Source organism: Diadema setosum, chromosome 1 (genome assembly GCF_964275005.1).
Source record: "Diadema setosum chromosome 1, eeDiaSeto1, whole genome shotgun sequence".
Taxonomy (NCBI): domain Eukaryota; kingdom Metazoa; phylum Echinodermata; class Echinoidea; order Diadematoida; family Diadematidae; genus Diadema; species Diadema setosum.
The window spans coordinates 36,929,376-36,940,096 of record NC_092685.1 but is presented as its reverse complement, the minus strand read 5'-3'; the positions used below and the strand labels follow the sequence as shown (position 1 = coordinate 36,940,096).

General features: G+C 39.9%; 1 long non-coding RNA gene across 1 annotated transcript; it reads left to right on the top strand.

The window, feature by feature from the left end:
* Positions 1 to 3,410: 3,410 nt before the first annotated feature.
* LOC140230107 (uncharacterized) lies at positions 3,411 to 10,249 on the top strand. Its single transcript, XR_011901357.1, has 4 exons — positions 3,411 to 3,446; positions 5,357 to 5,544; positions 7,790 to 8,461; positions 9,422 to 10,249. It is a non-coding gene; the product is annotated as an uncharacterized lncRNA (long non-coding RNA).
* Positions 10,250 to 10,721: the final 472 nt, after the last annotated feature.

Sequence of the window (10,721 nt, the reverse complement as noted above, 5' to 3'; positions counted from 1 at the left end):
CTGGCTGATTCCCACCACTGCAGCTCATTGTACATGTATATATTGTAAGATACTACTGCCACTGTTTGCCATTAAGTACCGATTGTCTTAATTACATTCGATCGTTTTTTTTTTTGTTAACTGTCGTTGTTTGCTTTATGAAGTTCATTATATGTATATAGTATATATATGCTTTCTGTATTACATCTTTATTTATGGCTTTGTTTAGCCATAAAACATTTACTTGTTTGTTATTCTTCCATGCCCCCTGGCGGGGCCGTTCAAGAATAAAATTCATTGTCATTGTCATTGTCATTGTCATTGTCATTGTCATTGTCACAGCAGCCCGGATCTGCCAGATCGCACGTGGAGAAAGGTCTCCTCGCTCTCCACCGAAGTCAGACATCCTACCTGTTTTTCATCACATTTTGCGTGCTAACCACCGGACATTCTCGTTGTTGAAATGAAAAAGTTTCTTACACTACTTATGAGTAATTTCTTGTAGATTTATACCACTCCTTCACAAGTGTGGTCTTTCTTTCATAAATATGAAAATGGAACGTTCCGGTTCAAGCAAAAGCTCAAGCTCATTTTACAGAGTTTGGAAAATCGTAAGCAATTGCTAGCAAGAACTAGCAAATGGTATGTTTTATGCATACGTTTTTAAGCAAATGCTTGGTCTCTAAGCAATTGCTTGCGGGCAGCAAGCAATAGCTTGTGCTTGCTAGCAAAAGCTTCTGCTTGCAAGCAATTGCTTGTTTTTATGCATACGGATTCGAGTAAAAGGCTAGCACAAGCAATGATTGCTAGCGTTTATGCATTCGGCCCTTTAAGTCACCCATGAATACGTTGGCTTTTAAGTTCATCGCGTGAATTCTACCAAGTCCTAGTTCAGTCACAACCAGACATGATTGGCAAAATTAATGCAGCTCTTCACCATGAAAAGCTATCTTACCACTAACTAGAGTTAACGACTAGATTAGATCTAGGCTTCAGTAATGCCACCCTGAATATATATGAAGGCAAAGACAACTCCTAATGACATCTTAGAATTTTACCAACATGCCGACTAATTAGGCCTTATAGTGTTTAAATTCATTTGAATAAGGACAATAGGGTACTATGTCTGGGCATTGTTTGTTGTTTACGTCAGCTTCACACATTATCAATCCCCTCAAACTCACTCGTGAACCCCATTCATGCAAACCGGTAGGAACCAGAGCAGTTCCTCAAGCCCGAAATGTTATTTTTTAAAACCAAAAGAACAGAAGTAGGGAAAAAAGATATCAAATTGAAGTAAATTGTACAACAAAAATCTCCATGATATATAGCTGCACATGCAAACTTACGTGCTGGTTGTTGTCTTAAAAAAAAAAAAAAAACATGCAGTATTTTCGGCTATTATAAAATGCAAGTATTGAAATTCAAAATGGCCACCAACCTGTTTATAGGGGCCACCTGCCTATAATAGCCACTTTTGTTGTTTCTCTTGCGTGGCCGCTATAGACAGGTTTGACAGTATCTATAAAAAAACAACAACAAACAAAACAAACCCAATCACCCTCTGCCTCTTTCAAAATTTCACTCCAAAAAAGTTTCTTTGTCAACCTCATAGATGGCTGAACCTCGACGGGTGCTGTTCGTTATTCCGAAGGTTCGATATTCCGAAGGTTCGTTATTCCGAAGGTTCGTTAATCCGAAACACGCAAATTCCCTATACCTAGAGGTTCGTTAATCTGAAAATGAAAAAGGGTTCGTTAATCCGAACATTTGTGGCGTTATTCCGAAGGTTCGTTATTCCGAAGATTTGTTCATCCGAAAATGAAATTCGGAAAAACGAACCTTCGGAATAAGGAATCTTCGGACTGAAGAGCCTTCGGAATAACGAACCTTCGGAATAACGAGCTGTACCCCAACCAACCAACCAACCAACCAAACAAACAAACAACCGATCAACCAATCAACCAACCAACCAACCAACCAACCAACCAACCAACCAACCAACCAACCAACCAACCGTGATAGGAACCTTATAGGGGGGGGGGGGGGTGGCGCGTGCACGAGATCAGTGGGGAATTCCCCATTGATCACTTGCACGCCTCCCCCCCAATATAAACAAAATTGAAAAGCACGTGTTCTTCTGAGACACAGCTTACTACCGTACGTAAAAAACAAACAAACAGAAAAGCAGCTGAATCACCGACAATTGAATTGTTTGGAGAGCCCCCCCCCCCCCCCGAAACTCGTGAATAAATACACACAGCGTCTTTTGTATCAAAAAAAAAAAAATTGTCGAGTAAATTGCACGCGTTATGTGATTCAAAGATGTGGCTCTGGACTTTATGAAGGGCGCCATCACATCTACCTCATCGCTAAGATTTCAGCATGCTCCGGACACAGCGGAATAAAAGAATGAGATTTTATTCTTTCTTTGATGAGTTTTCTTTCATTTTTTTTTTAATTACCCTTTTCGGCGACCGGGAAAAGCTCTTTTGATATGATTGTCACACCATTGCAATCATTTTGTTTGCAATGTAAATATGTATTTCATGATGAGATCAGAATGTCACAAAATATTTCAAATGAAAAAATAATGGCAGTGTACATTCCACAAACAACATACAGTCAAACCTGTCATAGCGGCCAGAGCTCCGAGAAGCACTGGAAACAACAACTGCAGCCAGCAACCCAGCAACCCAGCAACCCAGCAACCCAGCAACCCAGCAACCCAGCAACCCAGCAACCCAGCAACCCAGCAACCCAGCAACCCAGCAACCCAGCAACCCACCAACCCACCAACCCACCAACCCAGCAACCCACCAACCCAGCAACCCACCAACCCACCAACCCAGCAACCCACCAACCCAGCAACCCACCAACCCAGCAACCCACCAACCCACCAACCCACCAACCCACCAACCCACCAACCAACCGTGATAGGAACCTTATTGGGAGGGGGGGGGGGGTGGGGGGGGGGTGGCGCGTGCACGAGATCAGTGGGGAATTCCCCATTGATCTTGCACGCCTCCCCCCCCCCCCCCTCCCCTATGCAATAAAACAAAATTGAAAAGCACGTGCTCTTCTGCGACACAGCTTACTACCGTACGTACAGTTCTATTTAAAAAGACACAATCATGGGTAGGAGGAAATCTTCCAAGAAGAAAGTTTTTAGCACGTGTTTAGGGGTGTTTCAACTCAAGCCTCGACGGGATTCCAGTTTGAAGCAGCCGCTACACCTTAGGCTGAGAAGGACGCTGCTTCCAAAATACAGCTGTCCTCATCATCACCGACTTCACAGCATAGAAATAGTCCCACACCTAACAATTTGTGTGGTGACAAGCCACTCTCCCTGCCTGCTGCTGCTTCGCTTGCCGTGGGCGTGGCTAGTGCTAGGTGTAGCAGGCCTAGTAATAGTACCGGTAGCAAGGCCAAGGAGGCACATGCACGACTTGATGATACTGATGACGGTGATTTTATCGTGGACATGAAGCTACTGAATTCAGCTTTTGCTGAATTCAGAGGTCACATATCGATCATGCACTCATGCCCAGGTGGTAGTCTAGGTTGTTTTGCATTTGAATTTTATTTCTTCTAGATCTAAATTTATTTAATTTCTAGTAGGGTAGCTTTCGCACCTTCAGCTTCTAACCTTCCTTGGTGCGGGTACCGATACTAGTAAAATTTTAGAAGTAATTTAGGAGACTAGAGTAAAGTAGAAATAGATTTATGCAATTGTTTTGTAGATTCTAATTGAAGTTCGACCTCGATTATCTGGCCTCCTTTTATTCGGAATTCTCTATTATCCGGACGCGTTCATGCAGTGAAGAACTTTTTTTTTTTTCATCCAAAAATTGAGAGAAAACGGTGACTTTGGAATGGATCTATTTCACTAATTTCATAAGATGTGCATGATAGGTTTCTCAATATCTAATGAGGTAAAACATGTATGATTTTCACATAAAAATATACTTTATTTTTGTGAAGAAGGGACTACAATTTTGCGCAGGCTAGCCCAGATTACACCACCGTTGCGGGGTACGCTACCTACCTGCCTAGCTGCCAGTGAACTGGGACGGCAGCTTGGACGATAGCCCAACCAGACGCTGTCTGTGAGAAGCACAGCATCAGACAGTCGAAGCCTTGCCATCAAAATGGGGAACCACAACACAACTACCAAACTTATATCAATTTAGACATTCATTACTTATAGACATTATACTCACGTAAAAGTGCATGCTTATATTACAGAAGGTACATTTAAAGTCGATGAGTTCGAGTTTGAGGTGACAGAAATTGATCTAAAGTATCAAAACTCAAAGAGATTGCAATGCGATCGCTGAGCTCTCTTTGTGTTGTGGGTTGTGACGGTACAGCCCTGTCGCTATTTATACAGCGACTGGGCTGTGTATAGTTACTTGGGACGGCAGCTATACATTAACATTGTGTCTCCCATATCCGGCCAATTCGCTTATCGGGATGAGCACTGGTCCCGACATGACCAGATAATCGAGGTCGAACTGTATATCACTTGATGTTTGCTGAGGTTAGCAACCCCATTATTAAATCCTCTTCACAAAAACAGCAACAACAAAAACAAAAAGACAGTTTTGCTCAGTGGACTGATTCACAGACTCGGTTAACTATACACATCCCTGTCGCTGTACACAAAGTGTCGCTTCACACGGCGTCTGATCGGGCTAAGACTCAGTAATTTGGTCAATAATAGAAAGATGGAAAATGTCAGTATATTAACAGTGTTAATTCCTTGAATATAAAGCAAACTGCCCATAAATCGACCATTTGTAAACACGCAAATTGCCATCCAAAATTTGCCTGCCCGCCCGCTGAATCTGGGTTCAAAAGCAACCCCAACATGTACGGTGTCGGGTTAGGTTACATGTAGAAACCTATTCTATGCTTTCATTTGCGGGGGAATTTTGGCATGGGAGGTCAAACCTTGGCGTATAGGTTTTTTTGTTGTTGTTGTTGTTTTTTACTAGACATATTATAGTCACCTAGGTTGAGTGTGTTAACAGTATTTTGAAGGTATGACCTCTGCCAAAATAGCCACTCTTAAAAAAAAAAGAAAAAAAAGATTCATACTGGTATTCAATGTTTGGATATTGTTGATATTTATTGATGTTTAATGTTGATGTTGATATTTGGAATTTTGCTTCAAGTAATGTGACTGGGGGAAGATAGGATCTCATCCTAGATGGATCTCTAATATAAGCCTATTGTTCTAGTTGCATAGAAAGCAGGAAGGAATGTTGTAATTTGGGCAGGATAATTTTTTCCCCCTCTTATTTCCTTTCCACCATTTCTATAACTATGATAGCTGGTACATAGCTTCTGTATTTTTGTTACTGTCTTGCAGGTGTGCTGCAAGTTGCTGAGGCCAAAGAGCAGCGCAATGGACTCTGCTGCACCCTCACCATCCAGTGCTCTGCCTGCAAGAAGGAACATTCTTTCAGGACTTTGCCCAGTGTAACCAATGGTGCTGGGCAGTCTGCAACCATTAATTGAACCGTCGATGGGAAATTGCTCCCATGGAGATGGGCCTAGGTATGAAATATCTTTTTCCTTCATCCCTTGCAAACCTTAGGCATTGACAAAAGTTCCTACCATTTGTCTTTATATGTGACCGCCGGACTGCAAACCCACAAAAAGTAGGTCCAAATGAATTTTCACTCTTTTTCGTACATGTGTAGTTTCGAAGAAGAAGCTCTGAGCTTTAAAAGTGATTGAAATAAGAGAGAGTTAGGAGGTGCAGTTTCATAGAAAAGGGAGAAAAGAGGATTTGAAGATAATTGTCACTCTGTGCTGCGCAGCAATATCAATGAAAATCACAGTAAAGCAGTGACTGTGCAAGAAATGAGAAATAAATAAAAAAGAAAAACTGCTGATATCTCGATTTCAGCTTTGATATAAGCTGCCACATTTTGACAGTAGGTAGAGAAGAGATTACTTTGCCAGGTAAGACAAACTTGAAGAATTTGATACGATCAATCCGAGTGACCATTTTGGTCCATTACAGAGAGTCCTAATCTATGACTTTTCATAGGTTTTGAGCTGGGTGGTCATATATGTTGACACCACATTGATTTTTGAATCTGTACAGAATGGACACATGTGTTATCCCAGGTCACATGTATGGACAGCAAGTGCTCCAGCAGATATCATTGAGATGATTGAATACAAAAATGTCTACATGGAACAAAGTAACAAAAATGTATGTTGGTATTAGATTTACATTATACCAAAATGCAATATATTTAAAGATACGTGTATAACACCTTCAATTTCAATTTCAATCTATTCAAAACCAAATATATATTAAGATTACGTGAATTACTGTTTTTTAACTCCCTTTCATATTTAAGATGGAAATAGTGATGTCAGAGGAGCAGATCAGAGATGTAAATCTTCACTCACTATGTGAACTTGCATTTGTGAAAATGAGAGATACTTCCATTGATTTAAGTGATCATGGAAGTAATGAAGTGAAGTCGCAGTAAGACTGTCCTTTAAAGGTAGGGGATACCTTTTACAGACCTCCCAAAATGCAGCAAAACATTAAATATGAACCTCAGGGGACTTGTTTAGGCCACTGCTAAGAAATTTGGAAGTCAACAGTGATCTACAATTTGAATAATGCACAAAACTCAACTATACTCAGTAGTTCTGTGTGTCAGCCACACTTAAGCCTTTTTGTTGCAGTCTTCTGTATTTTTTTATGTATAAACACAAATCTAAAAGTATAAGAGCTAGATGTAATAACATATTAGAGTGTGTGGCAAGAATGTATATAGAAATGTTTGTAAGTTTTGATGAACTTTCTTCACAAAATATACATGATGGACACACATGCAGTGCATGGGTCTGCAAAGGTAGCCTAGTAATGTACTGGAATTTACGGTGAGCCCCGAAAAAAATTCAATTCAAAATCTGACGGTCAATAAAAATGTACTAAATGTTACCTTCCACTTTCAATACTTTATGGGAGTTTCGAAAATGATACTCTCTTCAACATACCACTGTATTTATACAACTCTTCATTTGAGGAATGCAAATGGGATTCCCTACCTTTAAAAACTGGATGATACTTTGGCCTTATGATAGAGTATGATTCAAATAAAGTTTTCCCTAGGTAATCTTTTCGATTATGTAATTAGGTGATGTGGTATCAGCATATATCACTTGTTTTTTTGTTTTTGTTTTTGTTTCTTTTTTAAATTTGTGAATGTTGAATAAAATTTCACACACATTTTTGTCAATTTTCATGCATGTTGTAACACCATGTTTTACCCCAATTTCAGTTTTTGCTACCATGTAAAGAGAGAAGTGTAATTATTTCGTTAAAAATTCCTGGGATCTTAGAAATGAAAACCAAAGCCACATGCTTATGAAACATAAACTTAGCATTGTTATAATCCTAGAGAAGGGGGCCAGAGTCAGAATAAATGCATATTATGGATGCATAAGAAAATAAGAAACTGTAAAAGTGGATATTTTCGCGCGACTAATTTTTCACGCTCGACCTGGTAAGAAGAGTTGCGCATGTTTTTAATTCCGCGGAATCAAGACAGTAAGTACTGGAACACATGGCAAGCAAAAATATTCACATGCTTTTATTTTTGCATTAGTTTCTGGTTGCATGAAATGTGTGAAAATTTCAACACCACGAAAATGTCCACTTTTACAGTATAAAATAAGTCTTTTATGCAAACCAAAGGCAGGATTCCTACAGTTTCCTCTGTCAGAGTACTTGTATCAAATAAACTAAATTGTGCTATTTTTTCCCCCTTAGGAAGCCTTCAATGCCTGTATGAAAGCAACTATGGCACCAACGGTTTCTCCAAAGGACAAGATCCAAGACAGTGAGGATTAGGTGCTTCGTCTAAAAGGGCTCAACCGCTGTAGCGAGGGGGACTTGAAGCAGGAACCTCACAAGTGATAGTCGATGGCCGTACCTGTGGAGCCAGGGCAGTTCCTCCATGCATTATTCAACTGGATTGAGCTTATCATCGCTGGGGTGATAAGACCTTGTATCTGAAATTTTGGTGAAAATGACTTTTTTGGATTAATGGTCAAATAATGGATTAAGTGATGTCCTGGCCAAATCCCAACTGTCTTACTCCAAAAATGAAGCCACCACAGCATGTCAAAGGAAAGGTTATCCCATTTGCTACAATGCTTTGGCCGCTATGTTTTTTGGCTCTCCTGAACATTTGACATTTTGTAGATATGAGGTCTTGTCGCCCCAGCGACGTTATGTTGTTTAAAGTGCGGACTGGCAACGCGACAAAAACCTTGAGCACATTGGGAGCATGGTGATAATATGGCCGGGCCTTTGAACTCGTAGACAGATAATCTGTGATTTCATTTGTTGTCCACTGCATACATCTTTTGGATAAGATATTCTTACCACCAGTGTCGCTCTTACCTCCAGGTCTAGAAGTTGGCACCCAGGAATGCAGAGGTAATGATAATGCCAGGACCCTAGAAGCTTTATATTGGTATTATTGAAGGTATTGATGTTTGCCTAAAGCAACATAAACTAGAACTATCACTAAAGGTGATTAATACATCTGCTCCAGCAGCTCAGACTCCTATGAATCAGGGTTTTGATACACACCAAATTTGACCTTAATAGCTTAAATGCTTCAGTTTGATACAAAAATGTGTGGTTACCATGGCAATACTTTTTTTCTGATACTAACACACTGGTGTCTTGCATATCTACACCTATAGATCACACATATCAAATTTGACCTTAATGGCTTGAATGCTGTGAAAGTAATACAATTCACAAGGTCTGGGCAAATTTATGGTTACCATGGCAGCACTTTGGCTGGCAAACAGAAAAATCAGGTCAATCAAGAAAGTATGCAGTTACCATGGCAATGCCTTGTCGGTTACAAGCACGAAGAGTGTCTTGCATAGCTACACCGTAGATCATGATATGTACCAAATTTGAAATAAATTGCTTTAATACTGTGGAAGTACAGTGGAGTTTGCTCCACAAAGATTTGGTAAAATTGTGGTTACCATGGCAACACTTTTTCTGGCAAACACAAAAATCAGGTCTTCCACATCTACAGTATACCTTGGTGCCATAATGTCTACCAAATTTGATTTCAATTGCTTCAAAATTGTGGAAGTAGTTCACTCGACAAAATTTTCAAGAAAATATGCAGTTACCATGGCAATGTCTTGTTGGGTACAAGCACGAAGAGTGTCTTGCATAACTACAGCTATAGATCATTATACATACTAGATTTGAAATAAATTGCTTAAAAACTGCTCCACAAGGTTTTTCGAAAATCATGGTTACGATGGCAATGCTTTCTCTGACAAACACAAAAAACATGTCTTCCACATCTTCACCTCAATGTCATCATTTACCCTAAGTTGCATCTAAATTGCTTCAAAACTGTAGGAGTTTGTGACGCAAGATTTGCAATGGACCACGCCACTGACTGTGCGACTGCCCATCCGACCACCCGCCCAACCACCTGACCGACCACCCAACCACCAGACCGACCACATGCTGATTCCTTTATACTGAGTACCCCCTTACACACTAGGGCCCGAATTCCCGAAGGTGGTACGATCTTTGTCCATGGTTTAAACCATGGTCAAAGACCGTAGTTTTGTATGGGGCGCCAAGTGTCGCATGGCCGATTTCGTCACGAAATCAGTCATTTCATAAATACTTTCATTTCGTTGACGAAATGACTGATTTCGTAACAAAATAGGTCATGCGACACTTGGCGCCCCATACAAAACTACGGTCTTGACAAAAGATTGTACCACCTTTGTGGCTGCTGAGGTATAATTATTTGATGAGAAGAAAATAAAGAATTCTTTATTCATCAGTCTTGGCATAATGTTCCATGAAATATAATAAATGTGAATTTATGTTTCAATAAACAGAATGTCTCTATTCAGTCCGTTTTCCTTAAAGGTAACAAGAATTTTGAACTATCTCTCATCCAACTCAAATCTCTTTAACTGGTTGAGGACGAGTCCCGAGTATGCTCGGGCAGGTGTCTATGGGAAATGCGTGTTGTAGCAAAATCAGTCCATCCTCAACAGGTTAAAAACAGTAGAAATATTCTATGATATATCTCCTTCCTTGCCAGTCAATACAACATGCATACCATATCTCTCTGATTTCATGAAGCGGTTTATTGGCACACTCCAGTCTACAATATATGCTTACAGTTTCAACAAAAGCCTGGCAACCAGCAAGCCAGCCAGAGGAATGCCCGACGAAAAATTAGTTTATTCATTCTTAACTTATTTGTTGAAAGTGCCTCTCAGCAATGTATAACATATATTATTAACTGCATCAAACATCTGAGCAATTTGATTCTTCTATCTTATTGTCCCACTTTTCAAAGCAGACAAAATTTGCAGGTCAAAAAACTTCTGATTGCCCATGTACAAAAATCAATGGGATTTTGCATGTAAAATACAGGGCAATAAGTTGGATGCTGCAGACATGCTATCATGCACTTGTAGCAAAAGCGTTTGCACACTTTGTGTTTGCACACTTAGCAGTATAATGCTAGCCATGCATCCAATAATAACAAGTTGACCTATTGTCCTTTTTTTTTTGTCCCCCCCCCCCTTTTGAAATGCAATTTAAAAAGTGATTACATTGCAACTGATTGACAAATTGCCCTACATTGATGTAAATGAGCACTGATTTGATCAGTAATTTAGTACATGTA